Source organism: Somniosus microcephalus, chromosome 4 (assembly GCF_052327205.1).
Source record: "Somniosus microcephalus isolate GS21.2 chromosome 4, FLI_Smic_1.0, whole genome shotgun sequence".
NCBI lineage: Eukaryota > Metazoa > Chordata > Chondrichthyes > Squaliformes > Somniosidae > Somniosus > Somniosus microcephalus.
Window position 1 is genome coordinate 4,669,334 of NC_140990.1, and position 11,278 is coordinate 4,680,611.

Here is an 11,278-nt window from a genome sequence, read left to right on the forward strand (position 1 = left end):
CTCTCTCTCTCTGTCTCTCTGTCTCTCACTCTCTCCCTGTCTCTGTCTCTCTGTCTCTCACCCTCTCTCTCTCTGTCTCTCTCTCTCTCTCTCTGTCTCTCTCTGTCTCTCACCCTCTCTCTCTCTGTCTCTCACCCTCTCTCTCTCTGTCTCTCACCCTCTCTCTCTCTGTCTCTCTCTCTCACCCTCTCTCTCTCTCTCTCTCTCTGTCTCTCTCTCTCTGTCTCTCTCTCTCTCTCTCTCTGTCTCTCTCTCTCTCTCTCTGTCTCTCTCTGTCTCTCACCCTCTCTCTCTCTGTCTCTCTCTCTCTCTGTCTCTCACCCTCTCTCTCTCTGTCTCTCTGTCTCTCTCTCTCTCTCCCTGTCACTCTCTCTCTCTCTCTCTCTCTCTGTCTCTCTCTCTCTCTCTCTCCCTGTCACTCTCTGTCTCTCTCTCTCTCTCTCTGTCTCTCTCTCTCTCTGTCTCTCTCTCTCTCTCTCTCTCTGTCTCTCTCTCTCTCTCTGTCTCTCTCTGTCTCTCACCCTCTCTCTCTCTGTCTCTCTCTCTCTCTGTCTCTCACCCTCTCTGTCTCTCTCTCTCTCTCCCTGTCACTCTCTCTCTCTGTCTCTCTCTCTCTCTCTCTCCCTGTCACTCTCTGTCTCTCTCTCTGTCTCTCTCTCTGTCTCTCTCTCTCTCTGTCTCTCTCTCTGTCTCTCTCTCTGTCTCTCTCTCTCTGTCTCTCTCTCTGTCTCTCTCTCTGTCAATTCAATTCAATTCAATTCAATTCAAATGCTTTATTGGCATGAAAGTTTACAGAGAACCATATTGCCAAAGCTTACATAGCAAAAAGGTACAGTTTTCCAACATTCTGTAGGTGTCAATCGATTTGACATTTGTTGGGTACATACAATATTACTTTTAAACAATATTAATTTTAAACAGTCTTTCTACTTCATTTGGTACGTTCAATATTAATTTTAAACAGTCTTAATTTTAAACAGTCCTCAGGTTGTGACATGTTGTTACATATTTGGCCCCAAGGTATGGTTTGTCTCCTTCTCCTAGGACTAATCTCAATTTTGACAGGTCATCCAATTCCTTGAAATCTGGGGTTGTTTGGCTTAGCTTGTTGAATAATATGTTTCTTGATGTGTTGAATTTTTCGCATTTTAGGAGGAAATGCATCTCTGTTTCAACCTCGCCGGCCAGACATTGATCGCATATTCTATTCTCTCTAGGCTGCCAGGATTTCTTGTATCTGCCTTTTTCAATTTCCAGTTGGTGGTCGCTTAGTCTGTACCTGGTGAGGGTCTGTCTCTGTTTTGTGTCCCTGATGGTCGTGAGGTAGTCTGCCAGTTTATATTCTCTTTTTAGGGCCCGGTAACATTCTAATCTGCTTTGGCTTTCAGTTATTTTGTTCCAATGTTCCAGGTAGGTTTCTTTGCATTTTTTAATGATTTGGTTCACTCGGATTGGTGTTTGGACGGCTGTGTTGGTCTGGGGCTGGTCACGGTCCGGCTGAGTACTTAGTTTCAGTAGCAGCTGACTCAGGGGACTCTTTTCTGGGTTTAGCTCTTGGGTCTGAAAGGCTTTGAAATGAAGGGTGTCTGGGGAGCTAGATTTGAGGTGATTTAGGAAGTTTAGTGCTCGTTTTTGGATGTTTATTATCAGTGGGTATCTGCCTAGTTCGGCTCTGCATGCATTTGTTGGCGTTTTTCTTTGGGTGCGAAGGATGCTTCGGCAGAATTCTGCATGTAGGGCTTCTATTGTGTGTTTTTCCCATTTAGTGTAGCTTTGGTGATTTAGCGGGCCCCATACTTCACTACCGTACAGTGCAATGGGCAGGATTATGCTGTCAAATATTTTGAGCCAGATTTTGATTGGGATTTGGATGTTGTAGAATTTTCTTTTTATTGCATATAGGGCTCTTCGGGCTTTTTCTTTTAGTGCATTCACTGCTATGCTGAAGCTCCCTGATGCTGTAATAGTTAGACCAAGGTAGGTGTAGCTCATAGTGTGTCCTATAGTGGTATCACTGAGGGTAAACTGGTATTTGTTTTCCTGACATCTGGGCCTTTTTTGAAAAATCATGATGTTGGTTTTCTTTAGATTTACTGTTAGAGCCCAATTTTGGCAGTATTTGTCGAGTAGATCTAGTTGTTGCTGTAATCCCTGTTCTGTGGGAGACAGCAGAACCAGGTCGTCCGCATAGAACAGGGATTTCACTTCTCCATCCAGGAGACGGAGACCTGGTGACTCGCTTTGCTCCAGCATGTCTGCTAATTCATTTATGTATATGTTGAACAGGGTCGGGCTCAAATTGCAGCCCTGCCGGACGCCTCTTCTCTGGGTGAAGAAATCGGTGCGTTTGTCTCCAATTTTGACCCCGCATTTGTTTTTCAGATACATTGATTTAATAAGGTCATAGACTTTTCCCCCTATTCCACACTGAAGAAGTTTATAATAGAGCCCTTCGTGCCATATAGAGTCAAAGGCTTTCTTGAAGTCGATGAAACAGGTGAATATTTTCCCATTTTTTGTTTGGTGTATATGTTTTTCAATGAGGGTGTGAAGGGTATAGATATGGTCGGCGGTGCGGTGTTTTGGAAGAAAGCCTATTTGTTTTTTTCTGAGGATATTATGTTTGTTAAGAAAATCAAGTAATCTACTATTTAGAATACTGCAGAATAACTTCCCTAGACAACTGTTGACACAGATGCCGCGGTAGTTATTTGGGTCTGATTTGTTTCCACTTTTATATATGGGGGAGATTAGTCCTTGGCACCAGATATCGGGAAAACAGCCTGAACGTAATATGATGTTGAATAATTTGAGTACCGCACCCTGCATCTCCATATTGCTGAACTTGAGCATTTCATTTTTGATGTTGTCTGGGCCACAGGCTTTCTTTAGGTGGAGAGATTTTGTTTTTGTGGCCAGTTCTTTCCATGTGATTGGGGAGTCTAGAGGGTTTTGGTTGTCTTTAATTGTTGCTTCTAATGTGTGGAGTTTTTCTGTGACCTGATGTTGACTTGGGTTTGTTTCGTTTATTGGGATGTCTTTGTAGAGGTTTTCAAAATGTGTTCTCCAGATGTCGCCATCTTGGATTGGTAATGCTTGCAATTGTGTTGTACTCAGGTTATTCCACATTTCCCAGAATTGTTTTGGATTGGTGGAGTTTTCAATTTCTTCGAGTATTTTGTGGGTATAGTTTTGTGTTTTGTTCCTAATGGTGTGTTTATACCTTTTGAGGGTTTCATTGTATCTAGTACGTAGGTCCGGATTGTTTGGTTGGCGATGCTTTTGGTTTGATATTTTTCTCAGGTCTTTTCTGGCATTTTTGCATTCGTGGTCAAACCATTTCTTATTTTTATTTTGTCTTTTGTGACGCTTCCTCTTCTGTTTCACAAGGTCGGCTTTTACAGCTGCCTCATGGAAGATCATATTTATATCCTCTATGGCCATGTTTACACCATCTCTGGTGATCTCGTATGGGTTTTCTTTAAATTTTGATATTTTACTTGTGAGATCAGGTGACTTTAGTGCTGTGATGAATTTATCTCCACTGTCTGGGGCCCATCTGTATGTCTGGTTTATTTTATGTAGCTTACTGGGTTCCTTTTTTGTGTCTGTAGTTTGGGCAGAAAGTTTAAGGTACACATTTATTTGGTTATGGTCTGAGAGGGGGGATTGCTGCCTAACAGTGAATGCGTTGATATCGCAGGGGTCCAGGTCAGTGATTGTATAGTCCACCACACTAGACCCAAGAGTTGAGGAGTATGTGAGTCTCCCTAGGGAGTCCCCTCTGAACCTACCGTTAACTATGTACAGGCCTAAGGCTCGGCAGAGTTGCACTACCTCCCTACCGCTTTTATTTATTTCACGATCAAGGTTGTTCCGATTTGCGATGGCTGGTGTGACATCTAAAGGGGTCTGGCCAAACACATGGTTGTTTCCCTGTGGGTCTATGAAGTCAGGTTCACAACCGGTCCTTGCATTTAGGTCCCCACATATTATCACCTTTCCTTGGGCCTGGAAATGGCTGATTTCCATGTGGAGAGTATCAAATAACTCCTCTTCGAAATATGGCGATTCTATTGGAGGTATGTAGATCGCACATAAGTAAACATCTTTTTTTGCTATTCCTATATTTTTATCTAGTTTTAGCCATACGTGTGATTTTCCCTGTTTTACCGGTGAGATGTGTTTGTCCAGTTCTCCCTTATACCACACCAATATTCCCCCGGAGGTTCTGCCCTTGCGTGTTTTAGTGTTCTTTACTGAGGGCACAATGATTTCATGGTACATTGGAGGACAGTGGGTCGGCACGTCCTTTTGGCACATGTTTCTGTTAACACAATGATATCAATGTCTTTTATAGCTTTTAGGAATTCAGGGTCTGTACTCTTCATCCCAAAAGTTGAGGAGCGGAGGCCCTGGATATTCCAGCAGCTTATGTGGAAAGAACGCATTTATATAGTTCAATAAAACGAAATAAAATGGACCTATTTTGTGGGATGAGTGTGGAACACTATTTTCTATAATGCTAAATGATGATTTAGTATAAATTTCATGAGGCATGCACATATATCTATCTATCTGTCTCTCTCTCTCTCTCTCCCTGTCACTCTCTGTCTCTCTCTCTCTGTCTCTCTCTCTCTCTGTCTCTCTCTCTCTCTCTCTGTCTGTCTCTCTCTCTCTCTCTCTGTCTCTCTCTGTCTCTCACCCTCTCTCTGTCTCTCTCTCTCTCTGTCTCTCTCTGTCTCTCACCCTCTCTCTGTCTCTCTCTCTCTGTCTCTCACCCTCTCTCTGTCTCTCTGTCTCTCTCTCTCTCTCCCTGTCACTCTCTCTCTCTGTCTCTCTCTCTCTCTCTCTCCCTGTCACTCTCTGTCTCTCTCTCTCTCTCTCTCTGTCTCTCACCCTCTCTCTGTCTCTCTGTCTCTCTCTCTCTCTCCCTGTCACTCTCTCTCTCTGTCTCTCTCTCTCTCTCTCTCCCTGTCACTCTCTGTCTCTCTCTCTCTCTCTCTCTGTCTCTCCCAGTCACTCTCTCTCACTCAATTCAATTTCAATTCAATTCAATTCAATCAAATGCTTTATTGGCATGAAAGTTTACAGAGAACCATATTGCCAAAGCTTACATAGCAAAAAGGTACAGTTTTCCAACATTCTCTCACTCACTCTCTCTCTCTCTCCCTGTCACTCTCTGTCTCTCTCTCTCTCTCTCTGTCTCTCCCAGTCACTCTCTCTCACTCTCTCTCTCTCTCTGCCTCCTGCGCTGTTCTGGCTCCGATCCCCCGGCCGCTGTTTTGCTTTGAACGGTCGGTTGCGCGGCGCCTCTCGCGGGCTGGAATGTGGCTGAAACACGGGGGAAGAAAACAACCGACCCGGGACTGTGAGTGAGGGTCTGGGAGAGGGGGAGAGGGTCTGGGAGAGGGGGAGAGGGTCTGGGAGAGGTGGAGAGGGTCTGGGAGAGGGGGAGAGGGTCTGGGAGAGGGGGAGAGGGTCTGGGAGAGGGGGAGAGGGTCTGGGAGAGGTGGAGAGGGTCTGGGAGAGGGGGAGAGGGTCTGGGAGAGGGGGAGAGGGTCTGGGAGAGGGGGAGAGGGGGAGAGGGTCTGGGAGAGGGGGAGAGGGTCTGGGAGAGGTGGAGAGGGGGAGAGGGTCTGGGAGAGGGGGAGAGGTGGAGAGGGTCTGGGAGAGGGGGAGAGGGTCTGGGAGAGGTGGAGAGGAGAAGAGGGTCTGGGAGAGGTGGAGAGGGGGAGAGGGTCTGGGAGAGGGGGAGAGGGGGAGAGGGTCTGGGAGAGGGGGAGAGGGTCTGGGAGAGGTGGAGAGGGGGAGAGAGTCTGGGAGAGGTGGAGAGGGGGAGAGGGTCTGGGAGAGGGGGAGAGGGGGAGAGGGTCTGGGAGAGGGGGAGAGGGTCTGGAGAGGTGGAGAGGGGGAGAGGGTCTGGGAGAGGGGGAGAGGTGGAGAGGGTCTGGGAGAGGGGGAGAGGGTCTGGGAGAGGGGGAGAGGGTCTGGGAGAGGGGGAGAGGGTCTGGGAGAGGGGGAGAGGGGGAGAGGGTCTGGGAGAGGTGGAGAGGGGGAGAGGGTCTGGGAGAGGGGGAGAGGGTCTGGGAGAGGTGGAGAGGGGGAGAGGGTCTGGGAGAGGGGGGAGAGGTGGAGAGGGTCTGGGAGAGGGGGAGAGGGTCTGGGAGAGGTGGAGAGGGGGAGAGGGTCTGGGAGAGGGGGAGAGGTGGAGAGGGTCTGGGAGAGGGGGAGAGGGGGAGAGGGTCTGGGAGAGGTGGAGAGGGGGAGAGGGTCTGGGAGAGGTGGAGAGGGGGAGAGGGTCTGGGAGAGGGGGAGAGGGTCTGGGAGAGGTGGAGAGGGGGAGAGGGTCTGGGAGAGGGGGAGAGGTGGAGAGGGTCTGGGAGAGGGGGAGAGGTGGAGAGGGTCTGGGAGAGGTGGAGAGGGGGAGAGGGTCTGGGAGAGGGGGAGAGGGTCTGGGAGAGGTGGAGAGGGGGAGAGGGTCTGGGAGAGGGGGAGAGGTGGAGAGGGTCTGGGAGAGGTGGAGAGGGGGAGAGGGTCTGGGAGAGGGGGAGAGGGTCTGGGAGAGGTGGAGAGGGGGAGAGGGTCTGGGAGAGGGGGAGAGGTGGAGAGGGTCTGGGAGAGGGGGAGAGGTGGAGAGGGTCTGGGAGAGGGGGAGAGGGTCTGGGAGAGGTGGAGAGGGGGAGAGGGTCTGGGAGAGGGGGAGAGGGGGAGAGGGTCTGGGAGAGGGGGAGAGGTGGAGAGGGTCTGGGAGATGGGGAGAGGGTCTGGGAGAGGGGGAGAGGGTCTGGGAGAGGGGGAGAGGGTCTGGGAGAGGGGGAGAGGGTCTGGGAGAGGTGGAGAGGGGGAGAGGGTCTGGGAGAGGGGGAGAGGTGGAGAGGGTCTGGGAGAGGGGGAGAGGGGGAGAGGGTCTGGGAGAGGTGGAGAGGGGGAGAGGGTCTGGGAGAGGTGGAGAGGGGGAGAGGGTCTGGGAGAGGTGGAGAGGGGGAGAGGGTCTGGGAGAGGGGGAGAGGGTCTGGGAGAGGTGGAGAGGGGGAGAGGGTCTGGGAGAGGGGGAGAGGTGGAGAGGGTCTGGGAGAGGGGGAGAGGTGGAGAGGGTCTGGGAGATGGGGAGAGGGTCTGGGAGAGGTGGAGAGGGGGAGAGGGTCTGGGAGAGGGGGAGAGGGGGAGAGGGTCTGGGAGAGGGGGAGAGGTGGAGAGGGTCTGGGAGATGGGGAGAGGGTCTGGGAGAGGGGGAGAGGGTCTGGGAGAGGGGGAGAGGGTCTGGGAGAGGGGGAGAGGGTCTGGGAGAGGTGGAGAGGGGGAGAGGGTCTGGGAGAGGGGGAGAGGTGGAGAGGGTCTGGGAGAGGGGGAGAGGGGGAGAGGGTCTGGGAGAGGGGGAGAGGGTCTGGGAGAGGTGGAGAGGGGGAGAGGGTCTGGGAGAGGGGGAGAGGGTCTGGGAGAGGTGGAGAGGGGGAGAGGGTCTGGGAGAGGGGGAGAGGTGGAGAGGGTCTGGGAGAGGGGGAGAGGTGGAGATGGTCTGGGAGATGGGGAGAGGGTCTGGGAGAGGGGGAGAGGGTCTGGGAGAGGTGGAGAGGGGGAGAGGGTCTGGGAGAGGGGGAGAGGGGGAGAGGGTCTGGGAGAGGGGGAGAGGTGGAGAGGGTCTGGGAGATGGGGAGAGGGTCTGGGAGAGGGGGAGAGGGTCTGGGAGAGGGGGAGAGGGTCTGGGAGAGGGGGAGAGGGTCTGGAGAGGTGGAGAGAGGGGGAGAGGTGGAGAGGGGCTGGGAGAGGGGGAGAGGGTCTGGGAGAGGGGGAGAGGGTCTGGGAGAGGGGGAGAGGGAGAGAGGGTCTGGGAGATCAGAAATCTGAATGACAACCAAAAACTCCCATTCCTACTGGGAGAGGAGAGAAGCTGTGTAACACTGGCGGCACACTATGTTACAGCTTGCCATGAACAGAGGGACAACCAGTAAACTAAGAAAAGAATATATATAAACAATGCGAATGTATATTTATACACTCAGGGATATACCTGTTTATACACTGTATGAATAGAACTGCGTTTATGTGCTAAACCATAAATGTATTTTGATGCTTTGGCAACATAAGATGTAACTTATCATGCCAATAAAGCGATTTGAATTGTGAATTGTGAATTGTGAGAGGGGGAGACGGGGAGAGAGGGGGAGAGGTGGAGAGGGTCTGGGAGAGGGGGAGAGAGGCTGGGAGAGGGGACTGAGAGGAACCTTGACAAGGTGCAGACTTGGCGAGCATGGCCTGGCGATCGAGGCGGGCAGACGGGGCTGCCGGGAGAGGACAGGGTGTGCTCTCGCTGCGGTCGGGAGTGGTGGGGACGGAGATGCACTTCCTCACAGCCTGTGGAAAGTATCATCAACTACCAATGAGATTACAACACATATCCCAAGGCAGTTAACAAAGAACGAATCACAATACTTTTACTAATCAAGGAATAATCACCACAGGGGTCGGTCGGGATTACGGTCCGAGGTCGGGGGGGATTACGGTCCGAGGTCGGGGGGGATTACGGTCCGGGGTCGGGGGGATTACGGTCCGGGGTCGGGGGAGATTACGGTCCGGGGTCAGGGGGGATTACGGTCCGGGGTCGGAGGGGATTACGGTCCGGGGTCGGGGGGGATTACGGTCCGGGGTCGGGGGGGATTGCGGTCCGGGGTCGGGGGGGATTACGGTCCGGGGTCGGGGGGGATTACGGTCCGGGGTCGAGGGGGATTACGGTCCGGGGTCGGGGGGGATTGCGGTCCGGGGTCGGGGGGGATTACGGTCCTGGGTCGGGGGGGATTACGGTCCGGGGTCGGGGGGGATTACGGTCCGGGGTCGGGGGGGATTGCGGTCCGGGGTCGGGGGGGGATTACGGTCCGGGGTCGGGGGGGATTACGGTCCGGGGTCGGGGGGGGATTACGGTCCGGGGTCGGGGGGGATTGCGGTCCGGGGTCGGGGGGGATTGCGGTCCGGGGTCGGGGGGATTACGGTCCGGGGTCGGGGGGGATTACGGTCCGGGGTCGGGGGGGATTACGGTCCGGGGTCGGGGGGGATTGCGGTCCAGGGTCGGGGGGGATTGCGGTCCGGGGTCGGGGGGGATTACGGTCCGGGGTCGGGGGGGGATTGCGGTCCGGGGTCGGGGGGGATTACGGTCCGGGGTCGGGGGGGATTGCGGTCCGGGGTCGGGGGGGATTGCGGTCCGGGGTCGGGGGGGATTATGGTCTAAGGTCGGGTGGGATTACGTTCCGGGGTCGGGGGGGATTACGGTCCGGGGTCGGGGGGGATTACGGTCCGGGGTCGGGGGGGATTGCGGTCCGGGGTCGGGGGGGATTGCGGTCCGGGGTCGGGGGGGATTATGGTCTAAGGTCGGGTGGGATTACGTTCCGGGGTCGGGGGGGATTACGGTCCGGGGTCGGGGGGGATTACGGTCCGGGGTCGGGGGCGATTGCGGTCCGGGGTCGGGGGGATTATGGTCTAAGGTCGGGTGGGATTACGTTCCGGGGTCGGGGGGGATTACGGTCCGGGGTCGGGGGGGATTACGGTCCGGGGTCGGGGGGGATTGCTGTCCGGGGTCGGGGGGGATTACGGTCCTGGGTCGGGGGGGATTACGGTCCGGGGTCGGGGGGGATTACGGTCCGGGGTCAGGGGGGATTGCGGTCCGGGGTCGGGGGGGATTACGGTCCGGGGTCGGGGGGGATTACGGTCCGGGGTCGGGGGGGATTACGGTCCGGGGTCGGGGGGGATTGCGGTCCGGGGTCGGGGGGGATTACGGTCCGGGGTCGGGGGGGATTACGGTCCGGGGTCGGGGGGATTGCGGTCCGGGGTCGGGGGGGATTGCGGTCCGGGGTCGGGGGGGATTATGGTCTAAGGTCGGGTGGGATTACGTTCCGGGGTCGGGGGGGATTACGGTCCGGGGTCGGGGGGGATTACGGTCCGGGGTCGGGGGGGATTGCGGTCCGGGGTCGGGGGGGATTGCGGTCCGGGGTCGGGGGGGATTATGGTCTAAGGTCGGGTGGGATTACGTTCCGGGGTCGGGGGGGATTACGGTCCGGGGTCGGGGGGGATTACGGTCCGGGGTCGGGGGGGATTGCGGTCCGGGGTCGGGGGGGATTACGGTCCGGGGTCGGGGGGGATTACGGTCCGGGGTCGGGGGGGATTACGGTCCGGGGTCGGGGGAGATTACGGTCCGGGGTCGGGGGGGATTACGGTCCGGGGTCGGTGGGGATTACGGTCCGGGGTCGGGGGGGATTACGGTCCGGGGTCGGGGGGGATTGCGGTCCGGGGTCGGGGGGGATTATGGTCTAAGGTCGGGTGGGATTACGTTCCGGGGTCGGGGTGGATTACGGTCCGGGGTCGGGGGGGATTACGGTCCGGGGTCGGGAGGGATTACGGTCGGGGGGGATTACGGTCCCGGGGGTCGGGGGGGATTACGGTCCGGGGTCGGGGGGATTACGGTCCGGGGTCGGGGGGGATTACGGTCCGGGGTCGGGGGGGATTGCGGTCCAGGGTCGGGGGGGATTGCGGTCCGGGGTCGGGGGGGATTACGGTCCGGGGTCGGGGGGGATTACGGTCCGGGGTCGGGGGGGATTACGGTCCGGGGTCGGGGGGGATTGCGGTCCGGGATCGAGGGGGATTACGGTCCGGGGTCGGGCGGGATTACGGTCCGAGGTCGGGGGGGATTACGGTCCGGGGTTGGGGGGGATTGCGGTCCGGGGTCGGGGGGGATTACGGTCCGAGGTCGGGGGGGATTACGGTCCGAGGTCGGGGGGGATTACGGTCCGAGGTCGGGGGGGATTACGGTCCGGGGTCGGGGGGGATTACGGTCCGGGGTCGGGGGAGATTACGTTCCGGGGTCGGGGGGGACTACGGTCCGGGGTCGGAGGGGATTACGGTCCGGGGTCGGGGGGGATTACGGTCCGGGGTCGGGGGGGATTGCGGTCCGGGGTCGGGGGGGATTACGGTCCGGGGTCGGGGGGGATTGCGGTCCGGGGTCGGGGGGGATTACGGTCCGGGGTCGGGAGGGATTGCGGTCCGGGGTCGGGGGGATTACGGTCCGGGGTCGGGGGGGATTACGGTACGTGGTCGGGGGGGGATTGCGGTCTGGGGTCGGGGGGGATTACAGTCCGGGGTCGGGGGGGATTACGGTCCGGGGTCGGGGGGGATTACGGTCCGGGGTCGGGGGGGGATTGCGGTCCGGGTTCGGGGGTGATTACGGTCCGGGGTCGGGGGGGGTTACGGTCCGGGGTCGGGGGGGATTACGGTCCGGGGTCGGGTGGGATTG

General features: G+C 56.6%; 1 protein-coding gene across 1 annotated transcript in view; it reads left to right on the forward strand.

Annotated features, from left to right (window-relative positions):
* The first annotated feature begins 5,201 nt into the window (after positions 1-5,201).
* LOC147118201 (NUT family member 2F-like) overlaps positions 5,202-11,278 on the forward strand; it is an 18,081-nt gene continuing 12,004 nt past the window's right edge. Inside the window, exon 1 of the mRNA XM_085983678.1 lies at positions 5,202-5,371. The gene's annotated coding sequence lies outside the window, so the exon portion shown is untranslated. The remainder of the gene's footprint in view (positions 5,372-11,278) is intronic.